The 22,957-nt window shown below is 43.3% G+C and overlaps 1 protein-coding gene across 1 annotated transcript in view; it reads right to left on the minus strand.

The window, feature by feature from the left end:
• LOC111869448 (netrin receptor UNC5B) overlaps positions 1 to 14,822 on the minus strand; it is a 259,914-nt gene extending 245,092 nt beyond the window's left edge. The window contains exon 1 of the mRNA XM_033753431.1: positions 14,551 to 14,822. The gene's annotated coding sequence lies outside the window, so the exon portion shown is untranslated. The remainder of the gene's footprint in view (positions 1 to 14,550) is intronic.
• Between the last annotated feature and the right edge of the window lie 8,135 nt (positions 14,823 to 22,957).

Genomic DNA, 22,957 nt, shown 5'->3' on the forward strand with positions numbered 1-22,957 from the left:
TACCAGAGGCGTTAGAGACTACTGTTGGGCGGGAAATGTCCTTAATAATTTGGCTCAGAGGCCTCCTTGAGGCATGAGGTTCTTTTACGTGCCGTAAAGCTACGACACGGGACCCACGGCTTAAAGTCCCTCCCGGAGGACTTGTTCCCTGAATTTTTCCGCCCTTAAAAATTCCACGACCTCCGCCAGGTTTGAACCCGCGTACCTTGAGTCATGAGGTGGGAACGTTACCCCTAGACTACGGAGGCCGCTTTCGTGACATAGTTTAAGGTTTTCTCCTACCATTTGTATGAAGGGACTGAGATAAAACACGGAAATATATTAATTGAAACATAAGAGCTATAACAGAACATGCTGCTTTATGCGGGAATAAAACTTGATCTCTACGTTACGCAAAAACAAGGACTCATAGCAGGACGCCGTGAATATGTGAACCTCACTTCAGCCAAATTTACGTCAGCTGGTAAAGAACTTGCATGTGAGGCATCTAGGTAACACGAGACCGCGGCAGATTTCATATGCATTTTCCCTTCTTCGGGGTGTAGCCCAGTAGGACTATTATGATACTGAACCCCCAAAGGTCGTGATCCAGCCTCCTTCTAAGACAGCCAATGAATAATTCATAAGCTCAGTAACCAACGGCGTATCCATTAGTCAATATCGGAAACAAAACATGGCATAAATAATGCAAATAATAATCAAGAGCACGTCTTGGACTCGATTATTCCTCTGTCGAACGAACCCCTTGAATTTTCAGAACCGGTTAATATAAAAATATAAAATCCAGCAACTTTTAGACTGGAATTAATACAAGAAGCATGGGCTCCTTTCCTTGAAGGTCAGAGGCATAAGCTTAAGGACACATGTGCAACCAATGCTGGGCTGTGACAACATGTGGTCTGGTAGATTATTACGGATGTCACAGAAGTACATGTTGCCTAAATTCTCCGGACATGGCACGTTCCTCCGAAATGTCTGTAAACATCTACCAGAAACGTCCCAAGACACTGGAACCTTCGGCTGTGGCCATGAAGGGCTCAGTTCTCACAGTTCTTCAGTCCGATGCGGTGTCAGTCAGTTTATGCACTTCAAATCGAAATATCAGCGGTCTGCGTAACGGGTATAGCGAGCAATATATTGCCTATGTATAATTGTGGCAGCAGAATCCTAAATTTCAACATCGCTAAAACCACAGTCCGCCATTTAAACCGATCACAAATAATACGACACATTTTTTTATTCTTAGCAGGGCGATACTGAGTCCACTTTGTACTGCGGCCAATACTGGCCTATTGTACCAGCCCCAGATGATAGATACGGGTGATTGTGGAGCAATTGGTGGAATGCAGATTGGCAGGGGAAACCGAAGTACTCGGAGAAAACCTGCCCCAGCGCCACTTTGTCCACCACAAATCCCACATCACTCAACCTGGGCTCGAGACCGGGCCGCCGCGGTGGGAAGCCGGCGACTAACGGCCTGAACCATGGAGCCGCTTTAAATGCGACACTTCCTTCTAAATTATTATCACAGACACCCCCACACTTTCATCTGCATCCAAAAGCATCTCTCATTGTGTTGGAGCAGAGGAACACTGTCGCACGCAACATTGCGTTATCACAAGATACTTTTGGAACTGCAATTGCTCAACGTCTCGTTCATTGCTCACATACGTTAACAGCATACATAAGTAAGAAATATTGTTCCTGTGCGTAAATAATTAAGCACAAAACCATGATGGCGTATGGGGAAGGGAAGTATAGGTCCACCATTCTTGACTTCGGCGCTAGATGGACGTGAATGGCCAACTTCACGCTCCTACAGCTTTACCCTCGTGAAAAATCAGCCGATAACCCACCCAGACTCCTATCCAGTGGGTGCGGGTGTAAAGCGGCCGGGGCGTGAAGCTGACCACTCACTTCCAATTAGTGCCGCGGTCAAGAAAACGTACGTCTATACATCCACTCCCCCATATTCCTTCATGGCACAGTGCTTAATTAGTTAAGCACAGGGACAACTTTACCATATGAAACCCACAGAGAAATGGTGACAGAGTTACTAGCTAGGAGAGCTATATTCTAGTATTCAGAGTCCTGGAGAGTAGCCAATGTTGCTTTAGAAATAAATAATAACAAACGTTTCCAGAATTTATTATGCTCCTAATTTAACTAAGAATCACGGTTCTCTTTCTAAGTACAAAAACAGTTTTTCTGAACAAAATGTCACTGACTGGCCGAGTGCCCGAAATGAGTTCTATTTCAAGTTGGCCTATTTTTATATTTGCTTCAGCACATGTACGGCAGATAAACACACAAAGACGGCGCTAATTGCAGATCAGGATCTCCCGTTGAAGATTTCACCGCGAATTCGACGTGTATTCTGCGCGAACTCCACTGAAATGCATCCACATTCATCATTGTAGACAACGGCAATATTGTTTCCGTGACGTAGATGCGGGTTGACAGCGGTCCCAGGCGTCAACTCGTTTCCAAACTGCCACAAATTACGTACGGTCCATACCACTTTAGATCGACCTACTTCTGCGCTGATTTCACAGACGGCAGTGTTCGTTATGCAAAGAGCAGTCTACACTTTACACTGTAAGTTACTCAGAAATTCGGATAAGTTAAATCCAACTGTATATACAAAGTTTCGCAGTAAAACCAGCAAAACTATGTCGACATGTCTGTTCTCTCACTGAGACCTATCCAGTCATCTCAAAAAGCTTCACTACACACATCACAAAATGGTTCCAACGTTAGATTAACTAAATCGAGGGCAGGGATGGGCAGGGCATGCTGAATGCGTGGGGGGTGATGTTACTAGCTATCTGAATTTTTGTAGGAAAAACTCAAAGCAAGATATCACTTAGAACATACGATACACTGTTGTGATCATTGTAGCTTCTAAGTGATATCTTGCCTTGAGGTTCCCGGCAAAATATAGACATCTACTGGAGGAGTGAAGGGGGCTAAGTCATAGTTCCATGAGTGAAGCTCAAAATTATTAAATCAAAAGGAACAAGTCGAACTACAGTGATTACGAGATCCAAGTGAAATAAATGAGGATAACCTGAACAATATAAGACGTGAACCCAGCAGGCATTTCAGGTATAAGAGGGAATATCTGAAAAAGAGAATTAATTAGCTCACAATGAACAGTAAGAACAAGAACATCAGAGAAATGTATAGACGAATAAATGAATTTAAGGAGGGTTATGAACCTAGAAGAAACTTGGTTAAATATCAGAATGGTGAACTGCTTGCAGATTCGCATAAAATTTTGAACACGTGGATGAACTGTTACCTGTTATTGAACGCACATAGGGTCAGTGATGTTAGGTAGATAGAAGTATATACAGCTGAGCCATTACTACCTGAACCTAGCCCTTCTGAGCTTTGCAATTTTTATTCCAGAGTTAAAAAGTATAAAGCGCAGGTAGTGACGAAATTCCGGAAGTGATTCAAGCAAGATATGAAATATTATGGTCTGAGATCCATAAACTCGTTAACTGTATCTGAAATATGGAAGAACTGCCTGATCATTGGAAGCAGTCTGTTACTGCACCAATTTAAACGAAGGGTGATAAAACTCTGTAGAAATTTTCAGGGGATACCACTGCTTTCAACTTTATACAAAATTTTATTCAATATTCTTCTCTCAAGGTTAAGCCCATATATAGGCCTAGATGACATTATTGGGGATCATCAGTGTGGGTTTCGACGTAACAGATCACCTACAGTTCAGATGTTTTGCATTTGTCAGATACTAGAAAAAAATTTGAGTATAATGAGAAAGTACATTTGCTATTCATAGAATTCAAGACAGCCTATGATTCTGGTAGGAGGGAAGTATTGTACAATATTCTAATAGAGTTTTGGATACCCTTGAAACTAGTTCTCTAATAAATTTCCTATCCAGAATGGTCTAAAACAAGGAGATGCTTTATCGCCACTCCTTTTCAACTTTGCCTTAGAATATGTCATTAGGAAACTCCAGGAAAACACGGAGGGACTGAAATTAAACGGGTCACATCAGATGTTGGTCTATGCTGATGACGTGAATCTACTGGGTGATAATGTAGATACCATAAAGAAAAACGCACAAACTTTAACTGACTCAAGTAAAGAGGTTGTCTAGAAGTAGACACAGAGAAAATTAAGTATATCTTGCCGTCTCGTCACCAAAATGCAGGGCAAAATCATGACATAAAAATAGAAGATAGGAACCGAAGAAATGAGGGACTAAAGAATGCTATATTCTGGGAGGCGAGGCCGCGGAGTCCAGTAGAAGCCTCTTCAAAATAACTCACGGGTTTTCAGAGTTTTTTGACTCTACCCATTGCCTGTATTCTAAAGAACGGTTTTCGGAAATTGGATCTCTTTCCATCCTCATATGAAAGGGTCGCATTCATATGCTCTTATTCCGTCCGGTAGAAAGAGCTGACTTCGGTCCAGAGGTCCAGTGCTTGGGTTTAGGGACCGAGAAGCGTGTGAGGCTCCCACACTTTCACCTGAGGTCCGAAATCTAATTTCCGAAACGTGGTATTATATAGAAGACCGGCTGATAAACAAACTTAAAGAAAACAGTAATCCCGAGTCCCGTAGTTCACTGACTTTTCAGAAGAATGTACTGCATTCATTTTTAGGCTCGGAAAGTAAGCCAACCACAAAACCAACTAGGAGATAACCTCAACTGTGTAAAAATGTGTACGGATCGGTAGTTGTTTTTTTTTTTTAGTTTTTTGGGGTTGCGTGAGACTGAGTCCACTTGGTACGTCGGCCACTAATTGGCCTACTTTACCAGCCCCGGATGATAGATGATGATGAATGTGGAGGAGTCGGTGGAATGAGATTTTTTTTTCCCCTTGGCACTACAGTCCCAGTGGGTCTAGGCCTACCTCCATGAACTTCCGTTCACTTCGGTTTTTCTAGATCTTACACATACGGTAGGACTCCTTGGGCGGGTGATCAGCTCGTCGCCAGGCCTCTACCTTTACGCAAACACAGAAAAACGCAAACAAACATCCATGCCCGGAGTGGGATTCGAACCGACGATCCCGGTTCCCGAGCGAGCGAAGACAGTGCACGCCTTAGACCCCTCGACTACCGTGACCGGCGTGGTATGAGAATAGGCAGGGGAATTCGAAGTACTTTAAGGAAACCTTCCCCACTTCCCCTTTGTCCACCACAAATCCCACATGACCTGACGTGGGCTCGAACCTGGGCCAAAGCAGTGGGCAGCCGCAAACTAACGGTCTGAGCTATGGCGCGGATATACGAATTGGTAACCACATAGTTTAACATGCGGTAGTCGATCGGACTGGATGACTGGCACCGTTTCTCATTGGTTATAAATTCTGCTACACAATCCGAGAAGAGGCAGAAGAGCGCGAGATCTGGTTAATTGCCTATGAGTTTCTTCAAACATGTTATTCTGTATGCATCCGATGTGAACACGCAAATTGGTTTCAGGTTGAACAGCAGATTCGTGTAAACAAAACAGACGAGTGGGAACAGAAAACACGTAGTATTCATGCTTCTCATGCATAGCAACGAAACTTGTTTCAAAAAACAAATGACGACCACGAGGATCAAATATTCTCGAAACGAACAATAGATGGGTCAATGCACCTATGGTTTAGACACGAGAGCTTTTATATTGCAGCTTTAGAACGTTTATAGTACAGGAACTTCGCTCTAGTCGTCGTGTGACATGCAATTTCCATATCGTGGTGACGCGGATTCGAACGAGGGGCCATTCCAGCTGAGAGGATGCATAAGCACTTACGTAACATGAAGCAAGCCAGCCGTGGCTACGAGCACGAAGCACTCAGCTCCGACTTGAATATAATAACCTTGGACGTTAGGGAGCCGGGAAGGCCGAACCATAGCTCAAGCGGTTAGTCGCTGGCTTCCACCGCGGCGGCCCGGGTTCCATCCCGGGTCTGGTCAAGTGGGATTTGTGGTGGACAAAGTGGCGCTGGGGCGAGATTTTCTCCGAATACTTCGGTTTCCCCTGGCAGTCTTCATGCACCAAATTCTCCATCATCATAATCACCCGGGGCAGGCTACAATAGGCAAATCAGTGGCCGCCGTGCCGAGTGGACCCAGCAGGACTCCACCCCCCACGAAAAAAATTTAATTTTAGAGAGCCGGGATAGCGCAGTCGGTATAGCGACTGGCTACGGACTGGGTGACAAAAGGTTCAGAGTTCGAGTCCCGGTAGGATCAAAAATTCTCTCTTCTCCACGTCGTCCACACCAACTCTGGCGTCCACCTAACCTTCTATCCAATGGGTAACGGGGGCTATTTCCCCCTTGGTAAAGTGGCGGGGCGTGAAGCTAACCACTCAACTCCAACCAGTGATGAAGTTAAGAAAATCATGTATCCACACCCCCACACGCCTTCATGGCGTAGTGCTTAATGATTTAAGTAGAAGTACAACTTATCTTTTACCTGGGACGTTAATAGGTTAATATGTACTTCAACGCTAAACCTAACAGATAAAAGTGCTAACTACCGTATTTACGCATGTATAAGCCACACATTTTTTGCCAAAAATTCAAGAGGAAAACTGAGGTGCGGCTTATATTCAAAATCACACTTCATTTTAAAAAAATTATATTCATAATTAGTAATACAGGGTGTTCTACTCCTGAAATAATATTCCAAGAAAATTATTTTTCCTATAATTTCTGTCTGAAAATTGTGTTGCGGCCTATACATGCGTAAATACGGTACATTGATTAATTAAAGGTAAAATTTTACCACGAAAAAAACAGCAATTAATTTATTAAATCTTTGAGTTCTGAATGTACAACAATGGTGGTAACAATGCATGTGTCACTGCCTCTCCACAGCTATTACAGGTCTTACTAATTTATAATCAGCCGTATGGAGAATAACTTGTGCTCGGCAAAATTATATCAGCGAATGACTAGAATATGTACACACCAAATCGTGACTTCTATTCCGAAATGAGGCAAAAACGATCCTTAACCCTATCAGAGGTCTTCATCAGAAGCCCACTGTCCTTCAGTCGATAAAGACATTTCCTTTACGAAATCCCACTGCCGTGTTCAAAAGACCCCGTGACTGGACCTCGTCTTAAGCCAGCTGAATCAAATTCACAACCTATTTATTTTAGTTCCATTTAAATATTATCTTCCCATCCGCATGTAGGACTCCCAGCAAATATGATATTTGGAGTCGAAATAACTCAGTTGATATAGCGACAAGCTACGAGCTGGACGGTCGGGGCTCTATTTCGGGCAGGAGCAAAGATTTTTCTCTATTCCACACCGTCCAGACCGTATCTTTGGCTTATCCAGCCCCTTATCCAACGGGGGCTCGGGGATAAAGAGGCTGGAGGTTGAAGCTGACGATTCACATCCATTCAGCCGCGAGTTGCAAATCCAAAAGTATCTTGGGATAACGGAATATTGCGGGTGACAGTGTTACTCTGCTCCAAACAAAAGTGAAAGCCCTCCAACACAATGAGAAATGGGTCTGGATGCAGATGAAAGTGTGGGAGTGTGTGTGACAGTAATGTAGAAGGAAGTGTCGTATTTATTGTGTGTGGGTGTCCAGGATGCGACGTAATAATAAAACTGTCTGTGTAGATTGAAACCTCCGAACAAGAACCGCGGGGATTCTGGCTTCTATAGTACCCTCCGACCCGTTCTAAGAGGACTGACAGTTAAACGACCGGACTGTCATTTGAGCCCGTTCTAGGAGGACTGACAGTTAAACGACCGGACTGTCATTTTCAGCCCGTTCTAGGAGGACTGACAGTTAAATTACCGGGCTGAGCAACAACTGACACCAACAGTGAGCAAGCAGGTGTTGGAATGCATTACTGATTGATCGAGAATTGTTGTTGGGAATATTCTGTTTTGTGGTTGTAGTCAGTGCTTAAATGGCGCGGTGTATGGTTTGTAAAAATAAGTAGGAGAAGATTTTGTTCAAACCGTTCAGCAGCGGTAGAAGTACCGTAGTTGGTTGAGGCACTATGCTACAAGCCGGAAGGTCGTGGATTCGAGTCCCGATGAGGTGGTTTTCTTTTTCAATTTACCTAGTCCTTCCAGCAACATTATGGCCCTTGGGTCGACTAAACCTCTAACAGAAACGAGTACCAGGAATCTTCCTGGCGGGGGGGGGGGGGGGGTAAAGGGCGACCGGTGGGTAACGCTGACCTCACCGCTACGTGTGAGCCGACTGACTAGAAAATATGGGAGCCTCGACGTCTCACAATCTCATGGGCCTTCACGGTCTGTTACAGGGATAGCTTTACCTTCTTTCACCTTTACCATCATAATTTTGTTACAAGAATAACTGTTAATAATCTAACGTCACGTGACTCCCAGGTAAATGTTGGCGACAAAAGGAACAAGAAAAGAAAAAATTGTATTTACGTATGACGAAATGGCTTCACAACAATCTGTTGCTCACGAATTTATTCGAAAACATCCAAGATGGCTAACAAGTGATCACAAAACCATGGGAAGTCGGCATTCGAGTGAAGTAAACACGAAGCTCATGTGGCCGTCTGCGTAAAGTAATGAGAGTGTTCAAAGGACGAAACTAGAGCACAATTAAAGGAGCTAATAAGAACAAAATACTCCGAAACCAGTGTCAGTGCCTTCAGGTACAACGCGTTCGCACGGCACAAAAGAGCTCCGAAGTTGATGGTCAGCAATTCCATATTTATTTTGATTTGTCCTTGTATTCATTTAAATTTATGTGGTACAGATTTTTTGCCACGCTGTACATTTAAACTACATTCCTTAGCTGATATACAGAGGAGAAAGTTTTAACTTCGATTTTACGTGACAGCCTCGACGTTTCACAACCCTGTGGGCCTCCACGGCCTATTACAGGGATATCTGTACAGTTTACCATCTCTACCAGTAGATGGCAGGTTGTTGTTCTTCTTCCAGGCGTTCATTACAAAGTGGAAATAATTCCTTACGTGGAGGTCATGCCTGTGTCTAAAGCTCTGGGCATATCTTCTAAAAATTCTATATGGAATGCATTCTTTAAGTTTGTCGGGCAATGCCGACTGATCGATAATACATATTTGTTTACTCTTAAGACCGTTCATTAATGTACACTTCCATGTGTACCATAAGCAGTTCCATAGATAGCATGGAAACTCGAAGTTTTCCAAAGTTGCGAACCTACGTGACATTTCAACACGATACTGCTCCTTACCCTCTACCTCGTTTATTTCTTGAGATTAAACCTCTCCATATGAACTCTGTGTGTTGTTTGTTTGCTCACTGCCGGTCTTTCCCTAACCTTTGCCATCACCAGGTAGTGGTCAGTATCACAATCTGCTGCCCTGAATGATCGGACATCAAGTATACTTGAGTGCCGTCTCCTGCCTGTCAAAATATGGTCTATTTGATTGTGTATCTTCCCATCAGGAGATGTCCAAGTAAATTTATGGATGTTACGATGTGGGAACATTGTACTTTTGACTGTAAGATTTTTTGATGTGGCAAAGTTTACTACTCTAACTCCATTATCATTACTAATTTCATGCAAATTCTCATACCCAATTGTTGGTTTGAAAATGTCTTCCCTACCTAATTTGGTATTGAAATCTAACAAAATTTTCATATGGTACTTCGGGAAGAGCAAGACGTAGGCAGGTGAACAATATTAAAATGGACCTTACAGAGACAGGATGGAATAGTATGGCTTGATTAATCTGGCTCAGGATAGAGGCAAGTGGAGGGCTCTAGTGAACACCGTAATGAATCTTTGGGTTCCACAAATGCTGATAAGTTCTTGAGAAGCTGCACAATTGGCAGCTTCTCAAGAAGGACTCGGTTCAATGAGTGAGTGAGTGAGTGAGTGAGTGAGCATGGAAAATCCTTATAGAGGAATTTTACTAATTTATATTTCATTACATGCTTTTAAGCAAGCTCCGTAAAAGGACACAGTTGCCAATTTGTGTACTACATTAAGGTGTACCCACATCCGAACATGTTTCAACCTATTCACCTAAATGACAGAACAGCCCGCGTTCTCGCTCACTTCTTGCAACTCAGCATACTGTGATGCATATACCCATTGCTAGGCAACGACTCAGTATACACGTTCCAGCGAATTCGTAACAATAGGAGCTGTGTTCTCTGTGGGCCGTGCTATAACTCGTTATGTAACACAATCTCGACAAGAGAAGACGGTGATTTCCATGGGGTCCGAACATAAGCTATATAACGATTCTGTAGTTGGGAGAATTGTTAGAAAAATGGAATTGGGAGTTGTAAGAAAACTCTTGTCGAAGAACGAGAGTCAAGAGAATGGGAATACTATGGCGTACACAGAGAACAGAATGGGAATACAATGGCGTACACAGAGAAGAACAGAATGGGAAGTCAGTTCAGTTGTCGACAGGAGACAGCCACGGGAAGTTAGTAGTAGAAGACGAATTAGAAATCATCCTGTCAAGACTTAAGGTGTGATTAGAAGTTTTAGTCACAGTGATACTGTTTTAATTCCGTTACCAGGATACGACTAGTGAAGACTGAGAATCCTAGTGTGTGTGTGTGTGTGTGTGTGTGTGTATGTAACGGTGAACTGTTCATTGTATAAATCCAGGATAGCGCTGTATTGTTTGTTGAGTACGAGTTGATTGTATAACGTGTTACTAAATCCAATCATCCAAGCCAAACCCCGTCTACAGTCATTCATGCATGTGACAATACCTAATAATACTGAAGTTTCCAATCAATGCCATAGATTGCAGAACACCTTCGGCTGAACAAAGAAACAACTGGACCAAAAGATACTTCCCAGGTCTACACTGTCTGCAGGTATTTCTTCAGTAAATGCACGGCCGGAGAGAAATAACACACACAAATATTCATTCACTTCCAAAAGTTTGTGACGGTATTAATACACATGTCTCTAGAGCTAGGGACCAGCTCTATCGTTTGGGTCCAACTGAGTAGGTTTTATCTTCAAACGGAAAGGGAATCCAGTCTCCGAAACGTGTTCCAAACAAAAACAGGACGATGAATAATGTCCAGGAACATAATATTGATATTCGTTTACTTGTACATGTATTTAATTGAATAAAGCATCCGAACAGAATATCCATTTACGCCTTCTAACTGTAACGACTGTCTATGTTTCATGCTCAAATATCAGTAGCAGGTTCCGACCTCAGGCTCCATAAAAATTCATTCATCTTCTAACGCATGGATGAGGTCGGTTCATCAATTAGTTATTCCCGTCATCCTAGCCAGAAGTCCCAGAAATTCTCTTCCGTTTCAGGTTTAAATTACTCGCTGGTCCAATACAGGGCTTGAGATTTACATACACTGCTTTCTTCGATCCACGCTCGCGTCCGGGAGAGAGGCAATGCTGAAGGAAACCGGAACCTCGTAAAGTCAAAGCGCGACGACACGGGGGTCCTATTTCCAGACCGTGTCCTCAAAAACATGACGGCAATTTCTCATAAAATTGTATGTCCTTTCCTCACCAGAAAGACAATGGAAGATTATTTTTTCACATTCTGAATACAGTCACGGGACACCGAAACTGAACATATGCATCAGCATTAAAAAGATGAAGAACTGGAAACTGAAAACTGCAAGATTAAATTGTACCTCTTGTTTTACAATCATATTTAATAAAACTCACAAGAACTGCAAGCCTTAATACGACATACACTAAAATTATTGTAGTATGTAGACCCGTTGACAAGAGGCGACTCGGTAAACAGAGGTAGTTGCTATGTAATGGACGCAACATACACCTACGCAACAACAGAATAGTTGTGTTTTCTATGTGGCCCGTGCCGGGCAGAAGAAAATTAGTGTGGAGTGGAGCCAGTTGGTTGGTGACTCACTCAGTGTGTTAACGCGCGTCCACATTACTCGTGATCGTGCTCGTGCTCGCCAGGCTTGTGCTCGTCGGGAGGCTCGTCTGGCTTTCACTTGTGCTCGTAAATCTTCGTCCACATTACTTCAGTTGCTCGCCATGCTTCGGCGCGTGAGGATCCCTATATTTACTCGTAGTGTGTATAGGCTGTAGTCGTATTTTAATTTACTGGCTATAGTTTCTAAATTAAAAATTTAAAATTTGCTTGTCTCGTGATTTCATATCGTCCACATTACTCGCGAGTATAGCGAGTCACAGGAGCACGAGTAATGTGAACGCGCCTTAAGATACGGACAAAAATGGGTTAGCCTTCATGAAGATGGTTGTCTTTTCATCACCAGATAAGAGAGGGGCGCGGGTGTTGTGTGGGTCAGCTGGAAAAGAGGAAAACTCGTTAAAGTACGTTCATTTTCACTTAAGGAGTTGTGCAATTACTGCCACAAATTATAGAGTTCGTTAAGAGATTGTGATCTTGAATTCTTAACTGCGGTACGGACTTGCCATAACTCATACTTCAGTGACAATTAAACGTTTTCATGAATGATTCTTCCAAGAGGGAGGGGGGGGTTGTGTAAATTAGCTACTGCAACAGTGAAAATATTTTAATTCCTTTTCGTAAACATCCATCCGGTTTAAGACCACTATAATTCCAACATTTCCTCTCATAGTTTCGTCTCCCATTTCCTGAGTTTGGCATCAGAGGGGAAAAGAAGAAAATTACTCGGAAAAATATGGTCCTCATAATCAAATTTCCAAAGCATTTTATAGATCTAATTGAAGAGATAACAAAAGGAAAAAATTCATTTACTAAATGGACCTTCTTCTTCTTCTTCTTCTTCTTCTTCTTAAAATTCTGGATGTACAGATTAATATTGTCTTGACCTCTGCACTAGTTGGAGGTGAGTGGTCTGCTCCATGCCCCGGCCGCTTTACCCCCGGGGAAGGAGCCCTCGGTACCCATTGGATAGGAGGTTGGATGGACCCCAGAGCTGGTCTGGACGATTTAGAGAAGAGAAAAATTTTACCCTACCGGGACTCGAATTCCGACCTCTCAGTCGTTCAGCCCGTAGCCAGTCGCTATACCGACTACGATACCCCGGCTCCCTATATTCTTCTTCTTCTTATTATTATTATTATTATTATTATTATTATTATTATTATTATTATTATCATTATTATTACNCAAGACTTCTGCATACACAGGACAATAGAAACACAGAAAGAACGTAGATTGCACCCATGCTCCAAGTAGGACTGAACCACGACCTGTGTTCGACTACAATCTTTACTTCGCGCGGCCACTATAAACGGCACTCGACCGGTCTACAATGCCTAAACACTGTGTAGTCTTTCATTGCATCCTTTGATGACACATCTCAAATTCAACGTGGCTCAATGATAAAGAATGTAGAAAAATAGCAAGAGTGTTCACTGCATGTAAACGCAAAAGGAAATGTCACTTAAAACATTCTAGAATTGTATTAATATCTTCTTGACTTTACGAAACTGAGAAGGTAACGAGATAAAATTCAATTCACGTAGAATGGAGCTGTAGAAAAGAGGTGCGTGTTGCTTGCTGCTAGGAGGAGAGATACACAACTTTCACGCCAAAAGTCTGCCTCTCGACGGGCCATAAATTATGCATAGGGAACCGCGCGGCCATAAATAACAGCAGAGCTGCTGCCATGACTATAGTGCCAATTGATGAACACGAGGAATTTTGTAGGTGCATAAGAGCCGTAATTTAATTCACTTTCATCCACGAGAAAGAAATTCCTCTCCTAAACTATCCCTACCATCAGCCTCGTCCTTCGGTCTTATGAGACTTGGAAATTGAAATAAGAGGACTTGCTGATGTTTTGCGAAGGAACTGGCAACACCGGGCGTGTTGGATCACGTCAATATATGATAATTAAGGTCGTTTGTGTCAAATAGTTTTTAGAGTTCGGTTTTGTGGTCTTCGTAAACGGTTCACAGGGGCACAATTTTGTTTGTAGAGAAACGTGAGGAGAAAATAAATTTGAAGAATGCCGTCTTCTGGGATGTGGGGCCATGTTGATCTTGTTTGAACCGACGTTTCTGAGGAAAGTATCGCCTCCATCTTCAGGGTAGAAAATTGCGCGAGCGAGGAACGAACGTGAGCAGGTGGCTGCAGACTGAGCTGGGAATCCACGCTCCCATACGCCTTCATGTCGTAGTGCTTAATTAGTTAAGCACTGCTTATGTTATATAGTGCAGAATGATAGAATTGGTGTTCGTACGATAAACCAAAAGGAATGTGAAAGGATGAGGCAGCTCCACGTTGTCCTAGTATATGGCTGCAGGCAAGGATGAAACCCATAGAACATTTCTCACGGTCCTCGGTACCGAGCTTTCTAATATGAAGCAGGAATCCCAAAAACTCGAATGTGAAGGTTGCCAATTCATAGTACATGCGTCTACTTCAAGACAGTGAACAGGTGGACTCTTCTATCCATCTAGCTGCGTAGACTGGTCCTTCGCGAAGTTGTGGACCAGTTTCCCATATGGAATCGCTTAACGGACTTCGAACCTTTGCTAAGAGTAATGCAGCTACGGATAGCAAACGTTAATGAGCTAGGACTCCATGGACCAGATGTCACATTCCAAACACTTTCTTTGAAATGTACTTACCATAAACAGTAAGCAGCGCGGGCTCACTGACACGCCTGGCCGCCACGTTTTCCGCAACGCATGTGTAGTTGGCGGTGTCCTGAAGGCGCGCCTGGCCCACGAGGAGATGGCCCTCGCTGGATACAATTAGGTTAGTGTCGGTTTCCAAGGGTACGCCGTTCCGTAACCAGTATACGCGAGGGGGAGGCACCCCTGGAGGCGGGTGACATCGCACCTCCGCCTGCCTCTCCAACTCCACCGTCTGTGAGTATGGAGGCGAATCGAACTGTTTCTTCAGGTCTGCAAGGAAGACAACAACAATTTCATAAGAACCTTTGTCCTTGAGAGACCAGACAGGTAAATAAAAGCAGTTTCAACGTATTTATATAAACTCAATCATTTGGTCTGATTATGGCGTGCCAGGTGGGGAAAGGAAGGGAAAGAATGAGAGGGGTAGAAGGAAACGTAGAATTGAAGATATAAAGAAAGAGAACTGGAAAGTGAGAAAAAGAAAATAAGAGAATATGACTGGAAGAAAAGAAACACAAAGTAAAAAAGAAAGATGTAAAGAAGGGAAGAACAGAAAAGGGAAAGGACAAAGAAAACAATGAAAGGATGGAAATAAAGAAAGAATAAATGGAATGAAAGGAAAATGGGACACGTAAAAGGAAGACACGAGAATGCAAAGGGAAGGAAGAGGAGAATATTATTGAGAATCTAATAATATAAAAATGTCCAAGTTGGTAACAGTGATCTATATTCATTTGTTTTTGTTTTGTATTATTATAATAAAAAGTTTCTTCTCATCCAATATGGCTGTTAAGTGATATGTAAGCACGATAAAAAAGAAAATCAACAAATATAAGACATTTTCCAAGAGCTTATTAGAATCGAACTTTTATACCATTAAATAAATCAAGCCCGGATTTCAAAACAAACATGAGAGAGCACCGACGATTTATGTGAAACAAGATTCATAGTCCTCGTTACATCTCGTAAGATTCTTATCTCCCTTGTAACCAGAGTCCTTAGGTTAATGTTGTTTTTACGGTGAAACATCAAACATAACACGCAGCAACTGGTTACACGGGGCGCCACCCTGGCCACTGTGCACGACAACAGGTCGGGGACACGTCTCAATGGTGGATGCAAGTTTTCTTGAAACATTTATCCCTCACACCCATTAGCCGGTAGGTAATTAGAAGCCTCTACAAACGTAACCTCGATTGGATGAATGGTGAATTCATTAAGATGGTCAAAGGTCGTCGCAACTGACTGCCGACCGCCATGCAACACGCTTTCTCTCCTATAAAAACATTCAGGATAACCACACACGGAACCAAGAGAAAATCAACAAAACCGTAAATCAAAGAGATGCATGGGAAGCCATATAATCTAGAATAGACTGAGGCAATTACGAAAGTAGAACGCGGAACATCATCACAGCAGAGCAGCAGATTCCGTCATCACAACTTGTACACCTGCTGATAACCAATCAGGCCAAAACATGTAGTGATATAGAATACGGAGAAGAAGACGAGTGAGTATCAACCGAAGTTGTAGACAGACGGCAAGAAGTGGAATACAAAGTCAGATCTGCACAGTGCAACAGGATGCTGCAAATTAATCGTGTAACCTGTATGGCTAGGCAATTGCGTAAGTGCGCTCAACAATAGGAAGGATGTTTAGAGCTCGTTGCTAGGCAACAGTCAGCGCACCAATGGGCTGGCGAGATGGTTATCACGTGACTGGCTTCCTGTGGAGTCCATGCCGCGACCGTTGCTAAGCAATCGTTCGACACCAAGACTTACTGACTGACTGACTGACTCACCGTCAGTCGCAATGTGACTTTGACTTTGACGGTCTCACCAGTGTTGAGACGGGGTCAAATACCTCCATCGTGACTCTGCGAGTTGTAGTAAGCGACGAAAAGGGAAGTCTCAAATCTGAGACAGTAAAATAGGGTTGCAATTCCCAAGGGACTCGGACCCGAGAAAGACTGAGCTGGCAAGGGTCAGCAGCATATACAAAAGACAGACCCGTCCTCTCGTCAGAGAGGGCGCCCACAAAAAGCAAACCCGTAACTGTCAAACAGTTATAAATATCTGGTCATGAGCCACACTGATTGACCGTCAGTCAAAATGTGACTTTGATTTTGAGTACAGGTCTCAGTTTTAAAGTGACAGTGAAAATGTTCAGTCACAAGCTGGAGGAGCGAATTTAAATCATGAATATAGGAGAGTACAGGAGATTGGCATGAGAAGACAGGGAGTGTGCTACAGTGCAGTGGTATTGGGGGTGTGTGATTTAGTTCCCGTGTTACACATCCGTGAAGACTAGTGCAAATAGTCCAAGAATATTAGTGTGGAGTGCTTTGGAGTGTGAAAATCGATAACAGTGTCATAATTAATTGCAGTTGTGAACTGTAAGTGGTAAATAGAGCCAATTACCAATCTTAACCCCGTCTCCAGTCACCCAAACACGTGACAATATTATGAATGGGTGGAATTTACGGCCGAGTGCTGAGCCGAGCTGTGCTCGTGTGCTAACTGTTTTGGTAAGATGGAAAATGGCTAATGTACCTTCTCCAGGCTTCCAGAAGCCTTTGCCACAATTCAGTCAGGGCAGAGGGCTACAAAACTCAGACGCGTCACACAATATTATATCTGCCTAAAGTTTGGACATGCCTAGGTTAACTGCAAATAATCTCCCCGTTGCTTGTGGCGTGGGGGCAGTCACCTGCACGAGCACTGCCCGGAAAGAAAAGGCAAGGAAACATCTGCACCGGTATGCTGCAACTACAAGCTGGCGGCCGGAGAGAAACGCCATCCGTCCATCTATCAGAGCTATTTTTTGTTACTGCTAGTGGGGTGGGACTAAGTCCCTTGTAATGCGGCCACTTCTGGCCTATTGTACCAGCCCCAGATGATAGGTGAGGGTGATTGTGGAGCAATTGGTGGAATGAAGATTGGCAGGGGAAACCGAAGTACTCGGAGAAAACCTGCCCCAGCGCCACTTTGTCCACCACAAGTCCCATTTGACGAGACCCGGGATCGAACGCGGGCCGCCGAGGTGGGAAGCCAGCGACTAACCGCTTGAGCTATGGTCCGGCCCTCCTATCGGAGCTAAGGCCACGCGAAGGACGAGATGCGAAAGAGGAAATCGCAGAGAGCACCAAATCCATAACCGGAAGGGTGATCTATTCCAATTACACAAACCCATGTCTGTCCGCCGCGGCTGCGCTGCGAAACAACGCGGAGTAACAGCAGTGGAGTCATCCACGCCAGTTTGCAGTGGGAGGGTCAGCCGAAGGGGCTTGGCTCCTTTGCAGCAACAGGAAATAGATCAGTCAGTTCAGGCTACTAATGTAAACAGTTTGTTTAGAGCAGCAACTACAGTACAGCAGATTATGACAGAATTCTAGGGTTCTGTGTCAGAGGAGGCAAAAATAGTGGCCATTACAAAACTGTCTTAAATCTAATGAAGCAGAAAGGGCTCTCGGATTCATCAGTGCCCCAAAGTCATAGCGTTTAATACGAATGAGATTGGGAGGCAGCGCTATGTGCTCACTACGCACCTGCAAGATTTACACATATGTGTGAGCCTGATTTCAGAGACACGTCTGAAATATCGGGAGATGTTATTTACTGCATATTACCATTTTTATCGAACTGACTGCTAGCTAAAATGTAAAGCTATCCCTGTAAAAACTGTGACGGCCCATAGGGTTGTGAGACGTCGAGGCCCCCAAATGTTCTCTAGACAGTCGGCTCACAGATGGCGGTAAGGTTGTCAGCCATATGCAATGGGCACCCTTTACCCCCCCAAGGAATATTTATGGTACTAATTTCTGTTAGAGGCTGAGTCGATCCCAGGGCCATAGTGTGGCTGGAAGGATTATGTTAATTTAAAAAATCCACCTCGTCGGGACTCTAACCCGCGACCTTACGACTTGTAGCATAGTGCCTCAACCAACTACGCTACCGCGTGGCCCATATATTTTTCTCCTCTCAACGTCGTCCAGACCGGTTCTTGGATGCACTGCCTCCTATCCAATGGGTACCGTAGGCTCTTTCCTTGGGGATAAGGCGGCTGAGGCGCGAAGCTGGCAATTCACGTCTAATTAGTGCCGAGGTCAAGAATATGTGGATCTATACTTCCACTCCTCGATACGTCTTCATGGCGTAGTGCTTAATTAGTTAAGCACAGGAAAAACTTTAACTTTTACCTTTATCTATTATTATTATCATCATCATCATCATCATCATCATCATCATCTCTTGTCACAAATTTATTTCCTGGTATTCCTTTTCTTGAACCAGTGATGCACCTCACCACTCAGGCTTCAAGCTTCNCAGTTTCAGGGACTCTGATTTATTCGTATTTTTATAAATGCTTTATGTGACGTAATTAATCACTCCAGCTGTCTTATTTTTGCTGACGACCTTAGAATCTATCGAGCAATTAGTTCACCTAGTGATTGTTTACTTCCAGAGCCACTTATTGATTTTGTACACAAACGGTGTTCGGAAAAATTGTATGAAGTCTAATTTCAGTAAAATTAGAAAAATATCAAAGTTTTGTTTTAGTCAGAAATAAACTCGAATATGCTTAACTCTTACGATTACTGATTCCAAAAACCTGAGCGCATACGAAGATCAGGTGCAGCCCTTTCCCACAATAGATTTTTCAAATGTAAGGAATATCACTATGTTAATTTATTGGAAATATTAAATTTGCTGACACTGCATTACAGGCGACGTCACTGTCTTGCTTTAGCGGCCCTAAATGTTGCTCCTCTGTCCTCGAAACAGTCGGCTTTCGTGTTCCTACTCGGAACATTCCTAACTTCAAAATGTACACTTGCTCTTTTAGTCACTTCCGTTCAGCTACATGTGTTTCAAACGCAAGTTCAGTCTGTAAACTTACAGACATTTTTAGGAACTCATGATTGAGTGTTAAAAACCTAAATTGGTTGATATTTTGTGGTTTCTTTTTGTTTCCTGTTTATTTTGTCCTGTTCTGTCACGATGCTGTTGGTTGTATTCGTGCCGACTCTGCAATTGGGCATTAGCTCTTGTGCTCAGCAAGTAAATAAATACAGAAGTGAATTAGTATAATTATTAATATTATTTGTTATGTACACCTTCAGTGTTCGCCCGTTATAGGCCACGTGCTGCTGCTATTCACTTAAATAAAGGAACTGAATTGAACTGATTTACCGTCATTATTATTGCTGTTCTTATTGTTGGGATTCATGTTGATTGTTTGTGTTTCCTTTTCCTTATTTGTGTTCACTTTGTAAGCGGCCCTTGAACTATTAAATTAGCACGTAAATAAATAAGAATTGAATTGAATTGAATTGAGTAGTAGTCGTCGTCGTCATCAATCATGATCGTCATCAATCATGATCGTGATCATGATCGGTTCCAAAGAATGTAATCAAGCCAGTTCTGAGAGTGAAATTAAAAAATTAAATCCTACATAAATAGTTAACTTTGCGTAATAACATCGCTTTGTTCTGTACGTCCTTGGTACTAAATCGTTTATATTTTGGAGAGTATGAAACAATTACTAATACACAGGCTGAAAGTATTAATAAGCGAGTCACTTCAAACTCGCATTGAGGATCAGCTGTATATATATCGGTCTCAAAATCATCCAAAGATCCCAGTCCAAAATGCTTCCAGTAATGACAGATGCGCCATGGTATGTATCGAACGACACTCTTCACCACGACCTTGGCACCTCAATCATCTCTGATGTAATCCAAGAGCATAGCAGCAAACACCACAATCGACTAGAGACACACATCAATCCATTGATGCAGCCGCTACTGGAAGAACCCAAAAACAGACGATTGAAAAGACGTCTTCCAATTGAACTCAAGTGAAAAGCAGAGGCTCCTTCGGTGGAAAGAATCCCATCCTGTCATAGGCGGGCTTATTAGCCCAATGTTATCACAATAGCTTACAGAATACTGTAATTCTGATTGCTATTGGAGTAATAAATAATAAAAATATATATCGGTCGTCCAGTTATCAGCGTACTGACGAAGCATTCCGAACGTTGCCGTTAAGCTAAATTAAAGAAACAAACACAGAGTGTTTCGGTATGACAACCCACAAGAAGGCACGAGTAGACAACACCTAAAACGTCATGTATATCAATAGACAACGCCCAACATACTAACGTCGCGTGCAGGAGTGATTTGTAAGACGGTTTTGGATTGAATGATTGGATTCATTTCACCTTATACATTCACAGTTCGGGACTACCGGTAACACAGCACTATTACTATTCTACACGCTTTCCAGTTCACCGTTCCACAAGCAATAGGGTTCTCCGTCTTCACTAGCCGTATCCTGGCAACGGGTTTATCACAGTCTCACTGTAACTTCAAATCACACATGAAGTCTTCATGGCACAGTTTAATTTCTTTCTTGTCATTTCTTCTCAATCACCTTCGGCTGCCATCTCCAGGGCTCGACCCAATTCTAATTCCAGCTGCGTTAGATCCTCGTTATAGAGCCTAGGAGCGGACCCCACTGAAAACAACGTTGTTTATTTTTAAAGAAGTGTTTACAGCTCCTCTGCCTAGCAGTAGACGTCCTATTGTTGCATGCGTACGCTTCGTGGGAATGTATTTACTGAGCCGTTGCCAGGCAATGGGTATACACGTCACAATATAGAGAGCACGGGTTAGCACAGTAGTAAGGTCCTGGATTCTTATTCTAGAGGTGCTAGATTGGAATCTCGGCTGGGACAATGGTTATCCTGACTGGAACTTTTCGTGGTTTACCTCATTTCCTTTGACAAATACAAGGAGAGTACCTGGATTAGGCAACAGAAACTTTCTTCCAAATACTTTCCAATTCGTGAGTTGTCTTAACATTCAACGCTCTGGGGTTCAGATACTGACAGAGCTCTACAATAAATCATAAGAGGAACCATCTTGTATGAATTGGATCTGTAACTTGAATCTATAAACGCCATTCTGATATTAAAATGGGGTTCCCCAACACATCTATGGAACTACGGTCTTCTACATTCGCCATCATGATTGGTTTTCCTTCCGACCAATACATCCACAAGACCAAAACCACACCCTTCCTGGCCTCTACAGTCCACACCTGTAAATATCAATATTAATCCACGCTAATAAAACTACTGGCAGGCATTATTTCATAACACTAAGGTCTAGAAAGTAAGCACCATCTTTAAAACACATGAAGCTCGGAATAAATAAGGGCACTGGCGCTTCAGTACGGAGCCCTTACAGCTTCATGCTGTTTTACGCACGGAAAATATTCCCCGTAGGATGTTGCATCCTGAGTATATCCATTTGTAATATCTATATGGCCGCGCGATAGCTCAAGCTGTTAATCGCTGGTTTTCCATCGCGGCGGCCCGGGTTCCATCCCGGGTCTGCTCAAGAGGGATTTGTGTTGCACAAAGTGGCGCTGGGGCAGGTTTTCTCCGAGTACTTCGGTTTCCCCTTCCAATCTTCATTCCACCAATTGCTCCACAATCACCCTCACCTACCATCTGGGGCTAGTACAATAGGCCAGAAGTGGCAGCATTACAAGGGACTTAGTCCCTCCCCACTAGCAATAAAAAATATCCACTTGTAATAACTATATCAATTATTCTACTATCTCGATGAAAGTTTGTATGAAAATCATACCACCAGGGGTCCCCTCTCACTATGCTAACCACGTGTAGGGTGTTATGCAGATGTTCGGATGACTGAATTTATTAGCACTTTGGTACTATACAGTTCATCGTTGCATACGCACTAGGATTCTCCGTCTTCACTAGTCGTCTCCTGGCAACGGATCTCAACACTGAAACTCAACTGCACTCTGGTAACTCAACTGAACTTCCCATGGCTGTCTCCTACCAGGAACTCAATTGAACGGAACTGCACTTAAAACTGAAAGCTGTTAAGTCAAACTCAAAGTAACATTGAGACCGACGGTCATTCGGCGAGTCTGCCTTGGCATAAAGCACCCACCTGGGGCTTGCTCCCAGATCTTTATTACTGTTTGACAGTTACGGTCTTGTTTTCTTGTGGGTGCCCTCTCTGACGAGAATACGGGTCTGTCTTTTGTATATGCTGCTGGTCCTTGCCAGCGCAGTCTTTCTCGGGTCCGAGACCCTTGGTACCCGAGACCATACATTACATTCGTCGCCTTCTGCGACTCGCAGGGTCACGGTGGACTTATTCGAACCCGCTTCCACACGGGCCCCTCTGAAAACTGTTATATCTGTAACTGTCGTTATATAGCCACCACACCGACCACGAACAGAAAACACAGTCTTACTGTTGTATAAGGAAGACGACAGAGGAAACGAGTCACATGATAGCTACCTCGACAGTCCATTGGCGCGCTGACTGTTGCTTACTAAGGAGCTATAATCATCC

Source organism: Cryptotermes secundus, unplaced genomic scaffold (assembly GCF_002891405.2).
Source record: "Cryptotermes secundus unplaced genomic scaffold, Csec_1.0 scaffold1272, whole genome shotgun sequence".
Classification (NCBI taxonomy): domain Eukaryota; kingdom Metazoa; phylum Arthropoda; class Insecta; order Blattodea; family Kalotermitidae; genus Cryptotermes; species Cryptotermes secundus.